Source organism: Leptonotus elevatus, chromosome 3 (genome assembly GCF_054856555.1).
Source record: "Leptonotus elevatus isolate MCC_2025b chromosome 3, RoL_Lele_1.0, whole genome shotgun sequence".
Lineage (NCBI taxonomy): Eukaryota > Metazoa > Chordata > Actinopteri > Syngnathiformes > Syngnathidae > Leptonotus > Leptonotus elevatus.
Window position 1 is genome coordinate 18930871 of NC_141241.1, and position 18098 is coordinate 18948968.

An 18098-nucleotide genomic window follows, 5' to 3' on the forward strand; every position below is an offset into this window, starting at 1 on the left:
TTGCATCTAATGTGAGTGTGACACAACAGAAGCTTCGGGTTGTTGTCTCTGTGTCATTGTGCCGAACAAGGTCCCCAAAAGTCACTCAGTCGCAGTGACCATCTGTCATGGCCGCCGTTTGTCCACAAGCTGTGGCTGCCATTTGCTTCCTAATAAATGTCACGTGGAGCTTTGTCCTAATTACTGTACACCGACAAGGGTCACTGCTAGGACGTGGCTCATCGACAGTAAGAGTTGACGAAAAGGACATGAAGATTGTGTTTCTTATTGTTTCCATTCGTTGCTTGATGCAATTATGTTCTAAAATATGCAGTTGTGGTCACAAGTTTACATACAATACTCTTAACCACGGACTTGAATGTCATGTCAATATCATCTTTTTATTGGCTATGTCTACATAGACAGCAGCATTCCAGTTGGAACCTCATGAATGACATGCACAAGGCACTTATTGTATGTTGATATGATCTTTAACCTTACCCCAAATAATAATAAGTAATAATAATATATGTTTTTTTTGTTGTAGAGATGCATATGTGGTAACTTATACAGCTATATTCAAAACGTATTATATTTAGAATTATATTGTTCCCTCAGGTATTTGGTAATCATCTTGTGTAATAAAGTACATCTTGTACAGTATATTGCCTCAGAAAATTCTAAAAATTACTTAACACATTCAAGGTGTGTGTCTGTAATTGTAAACTTTTACCACAAGTAAGACGATGAAATGTGGAAATAGCTGGTTTGGATTTGAAAAACATTGATGAGCCTTAGGTGTCCCAGAGCTGTCACAAATTGCTTATAAATGCTAACTGTTTATCCTCTTTGTGGGAGAGGACAAGAGGTGTTGTTATTAGTGTAGAATAGCAGGCTTTGTCTCCACTTTGGATATGTGCAGGCCTGAGTTACATCCCGATGGAGGCTCCTTTGTCTGGGCATGGAGGAGAGCCGGTGTGTGTGACTGAGGCCTATGCGAGGGAAGGAGGCAGATATGGAGCTATGAAATAGATAGGCTGGCTTCAGGTGGGGTCACCGACAACTCTATGTGACACCAAGAAAATAAAGAGGAAGTTGGCCTAGGGGCAAATGATTGCGACACAAGACAGACAGACAAAATCTCTTGGCAAGAGTTTTGTTTTTTTACACCATCCTTAAACTGCAGACGTGGTTTTCTGAGAGCTCCAGACTGTTTTGGGATTTGTGGTTGAGGGGAGAATAGGATGCCACTGGGAGAATATAACTTTTTCCACATACCTTTTACTGAAGCTTAATTTGTGTATTTTAAACTTAAGGTCATTTTTATGGTAATGTTTTTTAAATATTAGGAAATTGAAATACAGTGTATCATAGGGGATTCGTTCAAGACCCACCTACAATATAGAGAGTTCACATAAAAATGTATGAAATATATTTAAACGGAATAAACGTGTTAGAACTTTTGCTTGTGGAAAACTGCTCATTTGTCTACAAACAAGTCAGTGAGGTGTTTCCCAACAAATCATTGAACCTCATCTCTTCTAAAGCGATGTTTCCATGAGCTATTAGAGCAAAAGTAATCCCCACCAGGTGCTTAGAAGAAAGTGATAGCATCTCGGTTTGACCACACACAGCAGCAGTGATGAACACCCACACAAACACATTTCCCTCCCTCTCTTGACCCTCCTGCGTGAATAAAAGTAATTTACTGCCCCTGAACACAACGGTGCCTCGCAGTTTCTGCACGGCAAGTTCAACTTAATCAGCGGCGAAAGCCCGCTTGTGACAGCAGCTTGATCACAGAGGAGCAGCGTGGAATACGAGATTGGAAAGATGTCACAGCACAGTGGGGCGGAGAGGGACGCACTCCTTTTGGACTACATGCATGAATACACATGCACGACTTTTCTTTTGAGCCACACACACGCACATTGAAATATTGAAAAAGCAGTCATGGATCTGCATAGTGTTTCATTGCTTAGTTCAGATCCCAGCAGGCCAGTGATAATATTGTTCAGCACTGAATAGGGAGCAAAGCTTCCAGTCGCACTATTTCCCTACATTTGCATTTATTTCTTATTTGTGTAATTCCTTACTTGCCAATGTTCCCTCTTGGAGAACATTCAGCATGTATGCTCCTTTTGCATAGTGCAGTATGGAAAACCTTTCCCTCAGGGATTAATCTATACTGTGCCTGCGTGTGTCAGTGGCTGACGATAAATGAGCCAGTGTGCATGACTGGTCATGTGATGCGACGTGTGAGACCGGCAACTGCGGGCTCTGATGGGATGTTTTCCTTGTGGTTTGGCCAACACGTCATTCGCTTCTGGTTTATGTTTCCTTGCCCTTACAGTCGTATTTGTTGATGTGTACGTGTTGTATGAGGGTTGAAATGAGCCTGTCACAAGTGAGTGATCCCGCTAATCAGGTGGAACACTGCAGACGGCAGGGAGAAAGCCCAAATATAGTCATGGGCAGCACGAAGGCCATGCTAGTGTGCATTATTATACACGCTGAAAAATGCTGGGTTGTTTTCCTAACCCATTCGCTGGGTCGGTGTGGATTTTGAGCAGATTGGGTTACTTTTACTCAAGATTTGGTTAAAGGGGAAGTCAACCTTAAACATTTCTTGGCTATAATCTGTTATATGTGACCTCACTAGTCTAAACATGACATTCTGATTACTATTACATTTGTGGAATATTATTTATGCTGCAAAATTCAGCTGTTTTTAAGCCATCTCAGATCAGCTTCAGAAAACAGGTGAGCTGTGATTGGTCATTGCCTCAGCCCCGAGCAACTGCGATGTCATCTTCAGGCAACAGCAAGTGGCAAAATGGACGCCCCCTGAGATGGATTAAAAACAGATGGATTTTGCTGTTCAACTCATATTCCACCAATGCAATATTAACCTGAATACCGTATTTAGACTAGTGGGGTTCCATAGAACATATTATTGTCAAGAATTTTGGGGGGAGTTAACTTCCCCTTTAATTGTTTTTGACCAAGCAGATTGGGAATGTATTTGGGCTGACTAAGGTTCTTAAAGCAGGTCACGATTTTTGACAGTTTGGCAGTGTACTGAAGTTGAACTAAATCTAATGTAACATTCTTAGAAACTGTTGGTAGTGGATAAGTGGATAAGACTGCTGACATCGGGATTGGGGTTAAAATTCAAGTTAGCGTGCAAAATGGGTAGGTTGTCTAAGGAAGGGTGTTTTCTGATTGGGTTATACAACTACACATTACATAAGAGTGATTTGTGGTGACAAATGACAAAGGAACGTTCATTCTTTTTCTTAGAAAATGCTGTTAAAAAAGATGATTATTATTGTTATTATTATTATCATTATTATTATTTTGGGTCACAATTATAACCCATTTCTTGGTAGATTTAACTCATCAGTGTAGCTAGTTTTTACTTCTTGTTGGATCAAAATCACGACTCAACATGCTGAGTAAAATCCTCATCCATATGCGCTGGGCATAAATAACCCAGCATTGGCTATTTCACCTAATTTGGGTTACTTTTGACCAAGCAGTTTTTGGAGTGTTCTTGTTATATCCCTTAACAGGCCATTTTTCCATTCAAGTACCTTACACTGCTAAGATATGAGAGAAAATCCATTACAAAAGTAGCTTTGTTATTTGTAAGTCACACAAAAACAAGCACCTCTCTCAAACAATATTACCAGCAATCCTTAATAGCATTAATTGTAAGGCCGCACGGGTTGTTCCTGAATTGGGCCTGACAACTTGTTTACTTTCTATTCCAAATCCATCATTCAGATGTAATGAAGCCCAAACGGACAGAACATGTGAAGGTGAGACGACAGCCTGGCTACAAATCCATTTTGTGATCCAATTACTGATAAATGTGCTTTGTCGCACTCATTCCCTTTGGTAAATATTGATGTTGCTTTGGTATACGATGGTGTCCGAAATTAGTAATGCTCTTGTTCATTATCGTCTGCTAATGTTTGTTTACCTAATTTGATTGGACCATCACCTTCACAAAGACACAACATGCCCCCATCCCCTCCACCTCTTGTACTCTTGCTGTGAGTGGAAAGTGTAAAAAGAGTGGAAGGTAATTGGCCTGAAAGGTGAAAACGCACTGTGAAAGGTTTCGTTATTTCTCATCAGTGTGGATCATCGTTTATCATCCACAACATGGACAAAAGTATTGAGACGCTACCAGTGCTGGAACTAACGCCGTTACATTCATTTCGTTACAACTAAACTACTTTTTGCGGTAAATGTTCATCCATCTTTTTTATTTTATTTGAAATGTGAGGTAAAGTTTCTTTTCGTGAGGCTGAATATAGTTTTATTTTTAAATCGTTTTTAATATTTTAGGTTTTTTTTTTAAAGTCAAGTAAAGTAACTTAAAGTAGTTACTTTCATGATTTAATAACTAGTAAAGTAATTTGTTACTTTTTCAGAGAAGTAACTATAACTATAACTCTTTACTTTTCAAAAGTAACTTGAACAACACTGGACGCTACTCTGGTAATAAAATACGGTTTGATTAAGAATCTTCCATTCATCCTTCGGTTTTCTGTTGCAACCAAGCAGCTATAGTCAAATTCCCATTCTTACTTTTCCCCATTTTCCTTCAATGATGATTATTTTCTCACTTGTCTCATCAGTCATCCGAGGAGCTCGTGTCGGTCCCGCTCCTCCTTCTCTTGGGCCGCTCTAATTGAACACGGGGTCGGCGGTGGTACAGAATCTTCCAGCTGAGTAGAGGAGAAAGACTTTAATTCCAGCTCTCAGGATGGGACTGACACACAATGGCCCTTCCATCCTCTCTGCCCCCCATAGATTCGCTGCTGAAAGCCTTCTCCTCAGGCAGCTTTTTAATAGGCCTTCTCTAACCCTACGCGCACACACACACACATGCACGTAAACTCGCATAGATATCAACGCGCAAGTACACGTGCACCTTTGCAACAAAACGCATGTACCAAGTCCGCTCATACGCACACACATACACATTGAAGTCGTTGACCCCCTGTGCGTATCTGTCACTTGTGCTGCAGCTCACACTGCTTTGGTCTGTTTGAAGTGTTCCTAAGGCCAGATGACAGCCTTTTAACTCTCCACATCATGCAGAGGTGGAGCCGCCAAGCAAAGGCTACTTCTCTGACGAATCGCAATTGTAAGAAAAGCACTTGAGCAGACTTTATGCGCGGTTCTTGCCAATTCGCTTCCCTGTATTTTAAAAGCACTTGATGCTCACTGATTTACGACAAAAAAAGAATTATGGCAGCTGGGTGCTTTTCCTGATTTTGGAGTGCACCTCATTTCTTTAAGGAAAGGACATTTGAGGGCAAATTGTTCAAGTGGAAGTCATAACTTTTGTAAAGTCTGTGGCGGTAATGTTGATTTTAAACGTTTGTGGCTTTGTTGGCCTTGGTTTTATCCCCCCCGAAGAGTTACAGGAGAGCATCTAAGGTTGATCATAATTTATTCTGGGATGATGGTAGAATATTTTATTTGGCTGCTGAAAATAATGGAATGAATCTGTTGCTAACATATTTATGTTTTGACATTAAGCTCATGAAGTATGCCATGCTTCGTCAAATGATATAGCACGTGGGAAAGAGATGACACGCGGTCATTCACGAGTGAACCATGTGGAAACACGTGCTGTCATCACACACACACCGTTACATCAACACCATTACATCATTTGACCAGTGTCACACTGGGCAATGTGGTACTTTACAACAACCACAATAATAGGCTTATTTTAAAATTAATACATCTTTGACAGTCTCCATCAAAAATGAGCATTATTGTCATTAGAAATGCACAATTATTTTGATTACAATACAAATTGAGGCTGATTGGTGTGTGTGTCCAATCATAAACATTCTTTTTTTTTTCTTGCCGCATAATTGATAGTTTGATAGTTTTTGTTACAATTATTTTCAGGCATGCCTTGAATTTATCTGTGCCCATTTGAAGTAACCTATTCAAGTGTGCCACTGAAAACTGAGCTGTGCTGTGATTATATTTAGACATATATTTAGAAAAGTTATTTTGTGTGTTTTGTTTTTTTACGTCCACATGCAAATATTTATATAGACTTTCAAGAAATCTCATCTTCAGCATCTGTGAATTATATGACATGATGTGATATATTGAAACTAGGCTGCGGCCGATTATCGGTTTGACGGTTGAGGAAAAGTCAAGGTTTCAATAACCGCTGATACTGTCTGTCACCCGTAATGAGCTCCTCTTTTATTATTTAGATTTTTTTTGGGGTACTTCTAAGCATGGCATAATATGATTGGCTCCTTGCAGAGTTGAGTAAACAAGCTGCCTCTTTGAAATTAATTGCCTCCAATTACGGTAACTTCTTTTTTTCTCCTTGTTTGCCAGCAAGAGGAAAGAGGTAAGCAGTTAAGCGTGCAGGAGGAGTGGAGGCGGGGGCTGAGGGAGGTTGGACAAAAGAGACACAGTTGCCATGCACATGATGCCTTTTGACTGTGCATTGTTCTTAACTCATTCACTGCCATTGATGGTTATAAACGTAAACAAAATCTGTTAGTTTAAAAACAATTCTACTTTTTTTAACAAGAGTATGAAAACCTAGATTTTTTTAATTGTACATTTAGAATAGATATAAAATTTGTGATTATTCTTGAGTTAACTATTGAAGTCATGCAATTAATTACGAGTAAAAAAAATGAATTGCCTGACGCCCCTACTTTTTAGTAATCATCTCGTCAGGCGATTATTATTTTTTTTAATTGTAATTAATCGCATGACTTCACTAGTTAACTCACAATTAATCACAAAATGTATATCTGTTCTAAATGTACAATTTGTTTGAGAGCTGACAAATGTGTTTTCATTTGGACATTTTTTTTTTAAATCCCTTTGTGTTTGGCTGTAGATCTTTATTACTCCAGGGCAAAGAAAATACGGGTTATGGCAAAAGAAAAACAACGCCTCACAAAGGTAACCCCAGCATTGATGTGCGTTTATGAGTTACATTTTTATGTTCACATTGTGTTTGCAAAGCTTGCTACCAACTTTATGTTTTTCTTTTTTTCTTTTTCTTTTTATGGAAATGAGCTGAAATGTGACAGGGCAAAGTAAGCAGAGGCTACCAATTTCACTATACCAAATAAACAAGCAAATAAAAAACTCCTCCCATTCAGAAAACATGGCGGAAAATACTGTAAGTCCTGTGCTCATATTTGTTTTTTACTTCACGTTTCCAAAACGCTGATCCTCACTGCAGTTTTGACAGGCGTCTCTAGCATCGATTTACGGCTGACTGGCGAACAAACAAACAAGCTGTGTCTTTAACTTAAAATGTGGCTAGGGCATGAATAATTTTGGGCTGAGACTTTTTTTTTTTTTTTAAGTTTGGCTTTTGCTGTGAGAAAAGTGCATAAAAGCTGTCAAGTGGCATTGGAATTGTGAATGAAACTGTGGATCAACTTAGCAACTGGACCTCTGCCATTACTTTTTTTTTTCAATATGGAGTAAATGTAAGTAAATGTACAACATAAATAATATCAGATGGCACAATTACATCTGGAATCAAACATTTTACTGAGACTTTTTAGGCTGGTCAAACAGCAAGCTGTCTCTTTAACTCAAAGTGTGGCCAGGGTAAGAATAATTTTGGGCTCAAGGAAGCTTATTTTTAAAACGGTTTGGCAGTTTCTGTGAGAAAAGTGCACATAAACATTCAAGGGACATTAGAGTTGGAATGAAAGTGATTTGGTCAGCATGGGAATTCAAGTGGTTGAAGGCATCAATTAGACCTCTGCCATAATTTCTTTACAAATGGAGTATTAATATACATAAAACATCAACGTCCTTAGAAAAGAAAAAAAGAGAGAGCAATGACGATGACATGTTGAATCGGTAAGATTACTGAATGAACAATACTGAGCTCTCTCCAAAAAAAGTCCACACATTGGAGAACATGTAATTAAATTAAAATAAAATTGCCCATTTTGTGTGTTTTCTTCACATTGATTCATCCTTCTTGCAAGTTGATTTAAACTAACTCCTTGTGCTACTTCTGTTTCTTCATTTCCCCCCAATTCCTCAGCAGCATCCCTCTAATCAAAGGAATCGGCCAAACAATTGGTTTAAATTCATGTTGTTTACTGAAAATATTAGTAACCAAGCCTGGTTACTATGTTTGCTTGTATAATCTAACGGCTAAGGGTGTGTGCATTAATTTGGAACAATGGAATTATTTTGTGACAGAAACTACTAAATTATGCGGTATGTGGGTTTGTGCTCCTGGCAGCAGTATCGGTGGCATGCTGTATTCGTTTAGCCCAGGCTATCGGATCATTGCTGATGGGTTTTCGCCCTGAATAATAATTGTGCCTGCTGGAAAGAGTAGAGGTTGTTGCGCAACATCTTGGCATTCATCTCTTCCCTTCTTTCCGTGCCATCGTCTCTCCTCCGTCACCCTGTGGCCTGACTCCTTCTATTTCCTTCCAGCCACCGTCTCCCAATCTCCCCGGACTAGACAGCCTTAGCGACATAAAGAGACAGTGTTCAGTCAGGAACGGGAAGCGAGAGACAGCTTATCCGCTCAGTGTGACATCTATTTGCTATTGATCTGGACAGTGTGGAGGGTAGCAAGGCCACCTTTTTGTTTGCATCCATACGGAGAAAACAACAGGGAAACACACAAGATGTTGTTGCTGTTTCGTTTGGCCTCAGCGTGCTTATCTGATTGATAAACAAGGTCATTTCGAGGATGCTACAGTGGCAGAAAACGAGGGGGCTGATGCAGCAGCTTGCTTGCAAAGCGGCTCTATGTGCCAATGTGTATAGGGCATGAGACCATTGATCTGCAGGAAGAATTAATTTGCTCTGGCACTAAAGCAGGGTGAGCTAACTTTATGTTGTTAGCCGGTGTCAGATCCAGGCAATGTTCAATGTCCCTGCTAACCGAGACAAAAAGAGAAGAGCACTGACAATAGGGCAGTGTAATCTGATTGGCGCACTTTCCTGCAAACACCAAGGGCAATCATTCCAATCTTTTTCTTCTAGCACACTAAAAAAGTTCCATATGGTGAGAGTTCAGTAAACTTCTGCCTATCTGGTGTTCGCTTTTTATGAATTTAACTATTAACATTTTTTTTTTTACCATAATACAATTTCTGTAGCACCCTAATTTGCCACAAGATAGCACCAAAGTGCTGCTTAAATAGGAAAGTAATACTAGATGTGAAAGAATTAGTTTGAAGTGATCATCATGAGCATCTCGACTTGTATGTCGGCGAGGAGACAAGTTTAGCCTGGGTTTTGTGATCGCTATGCAAGTGTATATTTTTTGCGGTGCTGAGTGGCTAATAAAAAAGGTGAGTTAGTTTTTCAAAATCATATCTGCAAGTCATTTATTTTTAAGGTATTTTGTAAGGTGAGTTTAAAATGACATTGTGTTTTGGGATCATAGTTTGATGTATATTTACAGTATAAACTATTAATACTATTAATACCTTGAGATACAATGACCTGATTTAAGATGCATAATTGAGTTACAATGTTGACTGATTTAAAACAAATCAGTTTAATCTGTTATATAATTAGAACTGTCGAATGCCAATCTGACGGAAACAAAAGTTTTCAGAATATAATTATAGACCAAAATGGCACAGCAGAGCAAAACCAGAGAATTTAAGCACTTTTCATTTTGCAGAGAATGTTAGGAGAATCCCTCAGAGGCAGTGGGATCCAAATTAGTCTGTGTGATGACATCTTAATGAGCGTCCAAAAGAGGTTTACTCACAGGTGTATATTGGATGAGACCTTGATGAGCCACTAAAGCACTGGCACAGGCAAACAGGTGGGCTGGAGGAGAAACTAATGGCAGATAGGTGGATATACAGAAAGTAGTTTGTGGGTGGCCAGAAGGGAGAGGTGGAGGTCTGCAGTCAAATAAGCCTATGTCTGTATTGAGTAACAGTGACACAGTACCAACACAGTACCAATACAGTTTGCCCAATGTGCTGCAACGCTTCGTAAGGAATCATCGATCCATCAGTAGGGATCAGGTTAGTCCAAATACAGATTCAGGTTCATGTTCTCAAAATTGGGCTGGAGAGTTCTGCAGCGCAGGTGACAATCTGGCACAGATCTGGTATATCGAGCAGGGAACAAATGAGAACAATGAGGCTGTTAGCTAAGCTATGTAAGCTATGTCAAACTGAAGCACAAGAAATTACATTTTTACGAATGTTACCCAAACAAATCTTCAATAAAAATAAGGTTGAACTAAAATATCAGTGTAACCCAAGCAGCGATTCCGTTCTATTCATTCAGCAGCGGCGCCCCGCCATTCCTAAATCTTAGCCACCGCTTATTCAAATTTCCAATTAAAACAGTTGGGGGCTGTTGGAGTAGAGTAGCCACGCAGTGTTACACAAAAATTGGTTTAAAAAACTACCAATCTAGTTGGTTAAGCTCATATTGGCTTGATTAACCAATAGATTGGTCAGACATTGACCATTCCGGGTGGTTACGTGCATACCAATTTTATTGGTTAGCCAAACAACCAATGAAATTGGTTACGATAGAAAGTAAGTCTAGATAGATCACTTGGAAATATATTTATTGTATCAATTTATTGTCTTTTAAATGTATTTAATAATTATTTTAAGTGATTACAATATATTATATAAATATAGTGTTTAAAAGTGGAAATTTGTGTCTAGATAGATCACTAGGCATAACCAGCTCAGTGGACTAGTGGTAGAGTTTCTGCCCTGAGACTGGGAGGTTGTGGGTTCATTTCCTGTCCGGGTTATTCCAAAGATTATAAAAATGGGACCCATTTGCCTTCCTGCTTGACAATCAGCATTATGGGTTGAAGTTGGAGGGTTAGATTACCAAATGATTCCCGAGCATGGCTGGTCACTGCTCCCTAAGGGCATGGGTCAAACGTGGAGAATGACTTTTGCTCCACTTAGATGGGTGTGACAATCAGTGGTACTCTTTTTGTCAGCCTCTAACACAGAGTAACCAATATTTTGGTCAGAATGACCAATTAGTATCGGTTGGCCCAATCACCAATATATATTAGTTGAAAACACCTACCATTCTTGAGTGGTTGTTTTAACCAAAGGATCTGTCGGACACATGACTACCAGCTAGATTGGTCAAATGTAACTTTTTTGGGGGGGGGGGTTAATTTGACCAATCCGTTTTTAGGGTGTACACCGGACGGATGGTGAAAAAGACACCAGACAGCAGGGCTCCACACTGCGACCAATTTACCGCAAATATGTCAACTTTACAGTGTTTGCTGGTTAAAAAAACAAAAATAAAATCATCAGTGCACATTTTAATTAGTAGTGCAACGGATTTTTGAGCCATAACTCGTTGGGATCAAGTGCGAGGACGAGGCAAGATAGCCACCACACGCTGCCTGCTGAAGGCCAACCAAAATAAATGGCTACCAACTAATGGGATAGATGCCATGGACTTCCGACTATCGGGTTTTACACATCAGCAGTTTCCGGCCACTGCTGGCCACGTTCCAACACTCGCTCCCCCACCCCTGCGCCCCCCAAACCGTGCGCTCCCACTCATCGGCGGGAGGGCGTCTCGGCTATCTGAAATGCTTCAGACACTGAGACAGACACTACACACTCGCAGCCTCGCAAACCGGAAACGGAAACAAAGTTGATGGGTTCCGCCTCCTCCGTGGCATATAGTCCATACATAGACGTGAATGCAATAAGGTTTGGTAGGCTTTTATTTTGAAATGGACTCTCGAAGAGCACGGTGGCAGGTCTTCTAACTTGATTCGTTGTTACGGTCCAAGGTATTTCATGGCCATTACTCCCCCCCCCCCCCCCCCCGTGTGGTGGATCAACTCTTGACAATTAAGATCAACACAACGCCATCTTGAAATCATGAAGGACACCAAGAAACCGCTATTCAATTACGCCGTCATTTTATGATACGGTTGGCACAAGTCTCTGCGTTAGCAGTTGGCCGCTAATGGAATGTAAACATTGACGTGACTTACGAGAAGTGCGATGCATTCAAATGCATTCAGACATTTTATGTCTATGTTTGCAATACATAATCTAATAAGTAGGCTTCCATTCCCCATTCTAGTGGTTGATATGTAAATGAATAAAAAAAAAGAAAAGAATAAACCTTCCTTTCTTATATATAATTCTTATAACATTTGCCACCAAAAACTGGAGTGACTTTACATTAGTCCCCTTTCAACAGCAGGCAATCGCTGAACAAGAATAATATTCAGAGTCATTGTATAGTGGTTTTATTTTCACCAGTCATCTGAGCTTCAATGTCAATTGTGTGGTTTTCCCAAGGGGAAGATGGTTGGGAGGCCTCACAATAAGAGCTGGACCCTCTATGTTGAACTAAATAATGTTCACATAAAAGAAAAGCATTTTTTCCCCTCAATGTTTAAAGTTGTATAAAAGAATTGACTTGTTTTGCCAGCTGCTGCTTGTTGCAGACAGTTCTTGTTACAGTAAAATATCTTGCAAATATATCTTGAGTCACTGTCATCTTCACGTCATATGAAACTACGGTATGCAAATTGAGACGATTGTACATCAGCAAATATGGCCATGCTGCACCCCCCCCAAAAAGGGCGCGTACCGATTTTTTACAACCCAAAGTTGGCCTGCCCCCGCTGCTGAAAAAAATCCCAAAGGAAACACTGCCAAGTATATACCCAGTTATTTTGGAGTTTAGTGCTACTACTATTACTCTTTGTAGTATGTTACATGACAAATAATGCTGTTTCATTGTGGCATAATATGGTCTCACATGTATTACCCACAGTGTTGATGAAGGGGTTATTTGGTCAAGTTGTGCAATCAACCTGAACACTAATACAGACTACATTGCAATGTCATAACAAGCCATGCTGTTGTTACTTGTGAATTTCCTTGTGAACTGGCTGTGTTGTCACTTTATTTACATAGAAAATAATAGCAATAACATAAGGTGTCAATGAAATAGTTTGTATTCACAATGACTGAATTAGCTGTAATCCTCTCTTGTGTAAATATATGTCTACAGTATATGAAACCAATCAATCAAAATTTAGCAAGTATGTTCTCTGAAATAAAAATGTGTAAAATTCACATGTCAATCACTTTGCTGAGAAAGTGAATATGAATATACGAATATAGCTGAATGTCCATCAAGTGAGCAGAACACAAAGTCATAACGACATAGTGATGAATAGACATTAATAGTTAAACACAGGAATGAATGAGCCTGTGCATTAGTTCATCTACTGTATAAAACCACCAGGAGTCATGAATTTGTCATCATCTCATTGTATGAGTTGGTGTCTGGAAAATGTTTGGACATGGGACAGATTATACTGTGCGTTCACATTTATTTCACAATTTAAAACATTTGCAGGCGTCATGTACCAAGGACCAAGAATTACAACATACTTTTCACCATCTTTTTAAAGTCGACCTAAAATAAGTCTGTTTTGAGGAAGGGGGACGTGTCATTTCTCATGTAAATGAGCCACTGCCAACACCGACAGAGCATGACTTCTTCCATGACTATGATAAGGTGTTGCGATAATGTAGTTCCCCTTGTAACCAAGTATTCACAAAAATGCACAAGTATGCACAAAAAGACAAAAGGCATAATTTGTTCCGTCTCGTTCGTTTCCTGTGTGTCTCCTTTTGAGGTAACAATTGTTCATTTCATTACTTCCGGCAGTGCCATTTCGGTGTGCGTTACTGACAATAAGTGAGTACTTGTTGTGAGTAATATCACCGCTAAGTCTTCAATGTGTTTGATATATGTTTGCCTCGTTTTACGTTTGCCGTGCGCGTAATTGCCTCGTTAACGTTTTTGAGCTCCGGTGCTAACAAAAGAATGGTGCCATTGACGGCCCTCGCAGACGATAATTATAGCTCTTATACTTACTACATTATATTTGTAATGAATGGAGAACGTGAAACAGGAAACGGAAATACAGAGCAGCCTTTCGAATTAAAAGCATGGATTTCAAAACAAGATATAATTAAACATCACACACTAAACAGTTTGAGGAATTCTTAACATAGTATATATGAATAAATTACTTGAAGCCCTATTGTATTGAATTGAATTATTTGCACTTCACTGTATATCTTAAAAATAAGTTGTACAACCACATATTTTGATTGGGACTTTTTTTTCTGGTCACTGGATTATTTGTTTCCTCTTATTTATCGATTAATTTTTTTTTTATTGTGTGCTCTATGCAAAATTACTTTTATGAGCAATTTGGGGAAACAAATATTGCCATTAATTAAATTTGCTGTAGTTGGGATATATGTGTCATTAAAAATTTTTTTTTATCTGACATTGTTTTTGTGTGTGGAAATGTTATGTATCATAAGTACTAATGGTATTGGCACTTGGTATCGGTGAGTACTGAAGATTTGAGTATCGTATCGGTCTAAAATAAATTGGTATCAAACTTCCTTAAATATAAACATACATGGTAGTGAATGAGTACAATTTTGCAGGATGTATCCAATAGCTACTAAGCTACTTTTTTTTTCCCATTTTATATTCGTTGTGAACCATGTGGCCTATTTTGTAGTTTCAGTGGATTTTATAATTCACTCTGAACTGTAATTAGCTATAGGTCTTGCGAAGGCTATTGCTCCTAGTGATGAAATATTTTAATCATTATTACAGAGTCACACATCCTGATGCTCTTTTTTGCCTTGAGTCGTACCAATGCGTGTATGTTTGTGTTTGACAATGAAGGGGCTCTCCCAGGCTCCGGGCCCTGCAGGTAATGAGGACCCGTCTGCTGAAACGTGCATATGCCCTGCGTCCCTGAGGGTTTGTGTGTGTATGTGAGGGTGCGGCCCGTCGTGCGTGTCTGGGAAGATGTGATTTCACAATGACAAAGCACTGTAATAGTAGGCTAGGCTTTAGCCATGAAGGACTAGGGATAATCTCTCGGTTAACCAACAAAGATCCCAGAACACCCACACTCTAAAGGTTCTAAAGGCTTCACAGTGGCTGAGAGTCGAAGGAATAAAAACAGACTTGAAGAGAATATAGTTTTTTCCCCCTAAACATTGTAATTGGAGGGCCATGTAGCTTTTAGATTAGCAATGCTCGTAATCCTTCACTTTAACATGTGATAGGCTACTCTTGAGTGAGTCTGTCCCTATGAGTGATTACGTGTCTGCTATACATGTTTCTTCTTGCACCGACTTTCATGCCTTTCCACCGAAAAATACACACACTTTCCAGCAAATGAAATCTTGGTGATAAACGCCTTTGCTTGCTGGTGCCAGAGCCGTGTCTCTGCATTTTAAAGAACCAGCTTGGACAGATAGTCATCTTACTTTCTTCTGCTGATGCTTTATCGGGATCTCTCACACTGGTTCGTCGTCTTTGGCAGGATTGATGCCGTGCATGGTAATGCTGGATGACAGCCGGTACAATTCCAAATGTATAGACCCGTCTTCTCTCTGCATGTTAATGTGTGATTTGGTCCGAGAGATAGGAGATGTCAACAGGCTGAATTTTTGCAAAATGTTGGCAATGAAATCTGAGTCAATATTTAAAAGGTAGTGGATAAAAATACGTCCTGCCATCATGCGTGGGAATCACCTGTGGCTGAAAGTCCATGCACCTTTCTTTTTCTTCTTGGTCATAGGCTCCTGTGTTGTCTCATCAACCGTTCCAAATATGTCTGTTTTTTTTACTCATTTTGCTAGCTTGTCGATTAGCATCAGCGCTACGTGACTGAGATAACTAGCATTTTGAAATGCGTCAAGAGTCCTTCGTAAACGGAGAGAATCAGGTCACTTTTCAAAAGAAAATATTATTAAGCCTCGGCTAATCAATTAACCGGAAGTAAGTTTTTTATTCTTTCAACTGCGGCCCGCTGCGGCTCGGTCCAAAGTGGAACACGGCCCAGTACTGGTCCGCGGCCCCATGGTTGGGGACCACTGGTGTAATGATATTAAAGGGTTGGACCTGATAAGTTTATACTTCTTCCTACTCCTTTTCGAACATGGATGTGTGCGTGTGTAGTTTATGACTGGGTGAACCACTGCAAAACTTTCTTGTGTTGCTTTAATGTTGTTTGTTGCTTTGTATTTTGTCTTCACAAGTGTACTTTTATTACCAGTCTGTTAAGAAAATGGATGGATGGATGTTTTTTGTTAAAGGATAGATGAATTTTAGTCACAAATGCCGTACAGCTTTGTGTATGACCTCATAATTCAAGTACATTTTTTTTTACTACTGGTCAGTTCACACACAACACGTGGGTGTTATTTTTACAAATCATTGACCAATTTAAAACACGGTATACAACAATAGGCTTTTTATTTTTCAATAGTGCTGCAACAGCCCAGTTTCACAACCCTAATGGCCCGCAAGCATGTTTGTAGCAAAGAAAGCGCCTCTGTAAATAAATGATATTTTTTATAGTACTATTGTTTTCTGGTCGAGGTTTTCTGTCTGTTCATTTTCCCACTGTTGTGAATGGAGCAGAAAGTTAACTAAAAGTAAATTGCCGATCACTGGAGAAATCAGAAGTACGTCACCGACTTGGCACACGGTCCATTAGAGAGGAGATATTGAACAGCTGAACACTCGCACCAAAGCTCAATTAAAAGTCAATTAAACCACCCCGGGTGTTGGTTTTCTTCAGGAGGTTTGAAATACACAAATTGACTCCCTTGAAAGGATGTCTTTGAATGAATCACATCATCCAGAGTAAAATACATGCAGAGTAGGCCACTTGACAAGCAGACAGTGTTTATTTCTAAGTCAGTCAAGTGTGAGAATATTATTTCATCAAGACCTTCAGCCTTGTTGTTGCTTAGTCATATTTTAGTGAAGAAACATCATCCAGTTGTGATCAAACTGCTGCTACGGTTCGTATCCACGCAATTGGAGGTCACCATTTTTCACACAATGCACTTTTGCTTTAGTGATCTGATCAGACTTGCCCTCACATTTTCAGTTATTCACTTGTTATGTTATGAGATTCTGGTTCTGAATGTTCTAATCCAATCCTTTTTTCATGTCTAATTGAGCAGAATAATACAAAATAATTGATTCAAGACATGATTAATCAAGTAGTTAGAAAAAGGAGGGAGAACATGACATTGATATTCGAAATGGTTCACAATTAGTTTGCCATGCGGACGGCGCACCACTGCACTTGCCCATGAATCCTACATTTCATATTAATCTCTGGACCTCACTGTAGAATGTAATGCATTGTATCATTTTCTACATTCCATCTCAATAATAATGTGCTACTAAATTGCAGGCACAGGCAAAGGCATAAAAGCAGCGGTCATGTTATTTTCCACAGGTTATCTGGGAGCATTGACTGCAGGGGGAGTCGTAAACATTACACGTTATATAATAAAGCAATGAATTCATATAGCCTTGTTGTGCTCCTCCACTGTCTTGCTTTTTTGCAAGAATGCGGCTGATTGCAGAGCCCGGCTGCGTTTCAATAAATTGAACGAATTGGGAAAAGTCCTTTAATGTTCTGTGTCGCTTTACGCCATTAAGCTCTTTTGCTTATACCGTATCCACATTGCAAAGGTGTTCATGAAGCCACATCTGTACCTTCTCTTCCCTGAATAGAAACAAATTGTCTCTTTTCAAAGCAATGGATTCCATTTTCCATCTGACAACACGAGTTTGTCTGGCACGTCGAGGCACTCTTATGAACTTTTTTTTTTTTTATCATCCCAAAAATGTGGCTTGTTGCTGCCTGTCATTTAATTATCCCTTCAAATGAACCATCGCCTGGACACTGTCAGGCTTTAATGCATAAGAGCGAGCACATGTATTTGCTCTCTAAGCACCCTTCCATGAGTGAGTGTGTGTAATTGCCGCTTTCACCCCCGGGCTTTTAAGAAAAGAGGACAGGAAGAAGTACTGATAGATAGCTATTAGTCTAATAACCATTCTTCATTTCTGAAGAGGGATGGTGGTGAAAGTTAATAAACAGAAATGGACCAGATCACTCCCAGTGTATTAGCATGTTTGGTGTGTATTGGTGTGCTGCGATTGGCTGGCAACCAGGGCAGGGTGTACCCGGTCTCTTTCTGTCAGTTGGG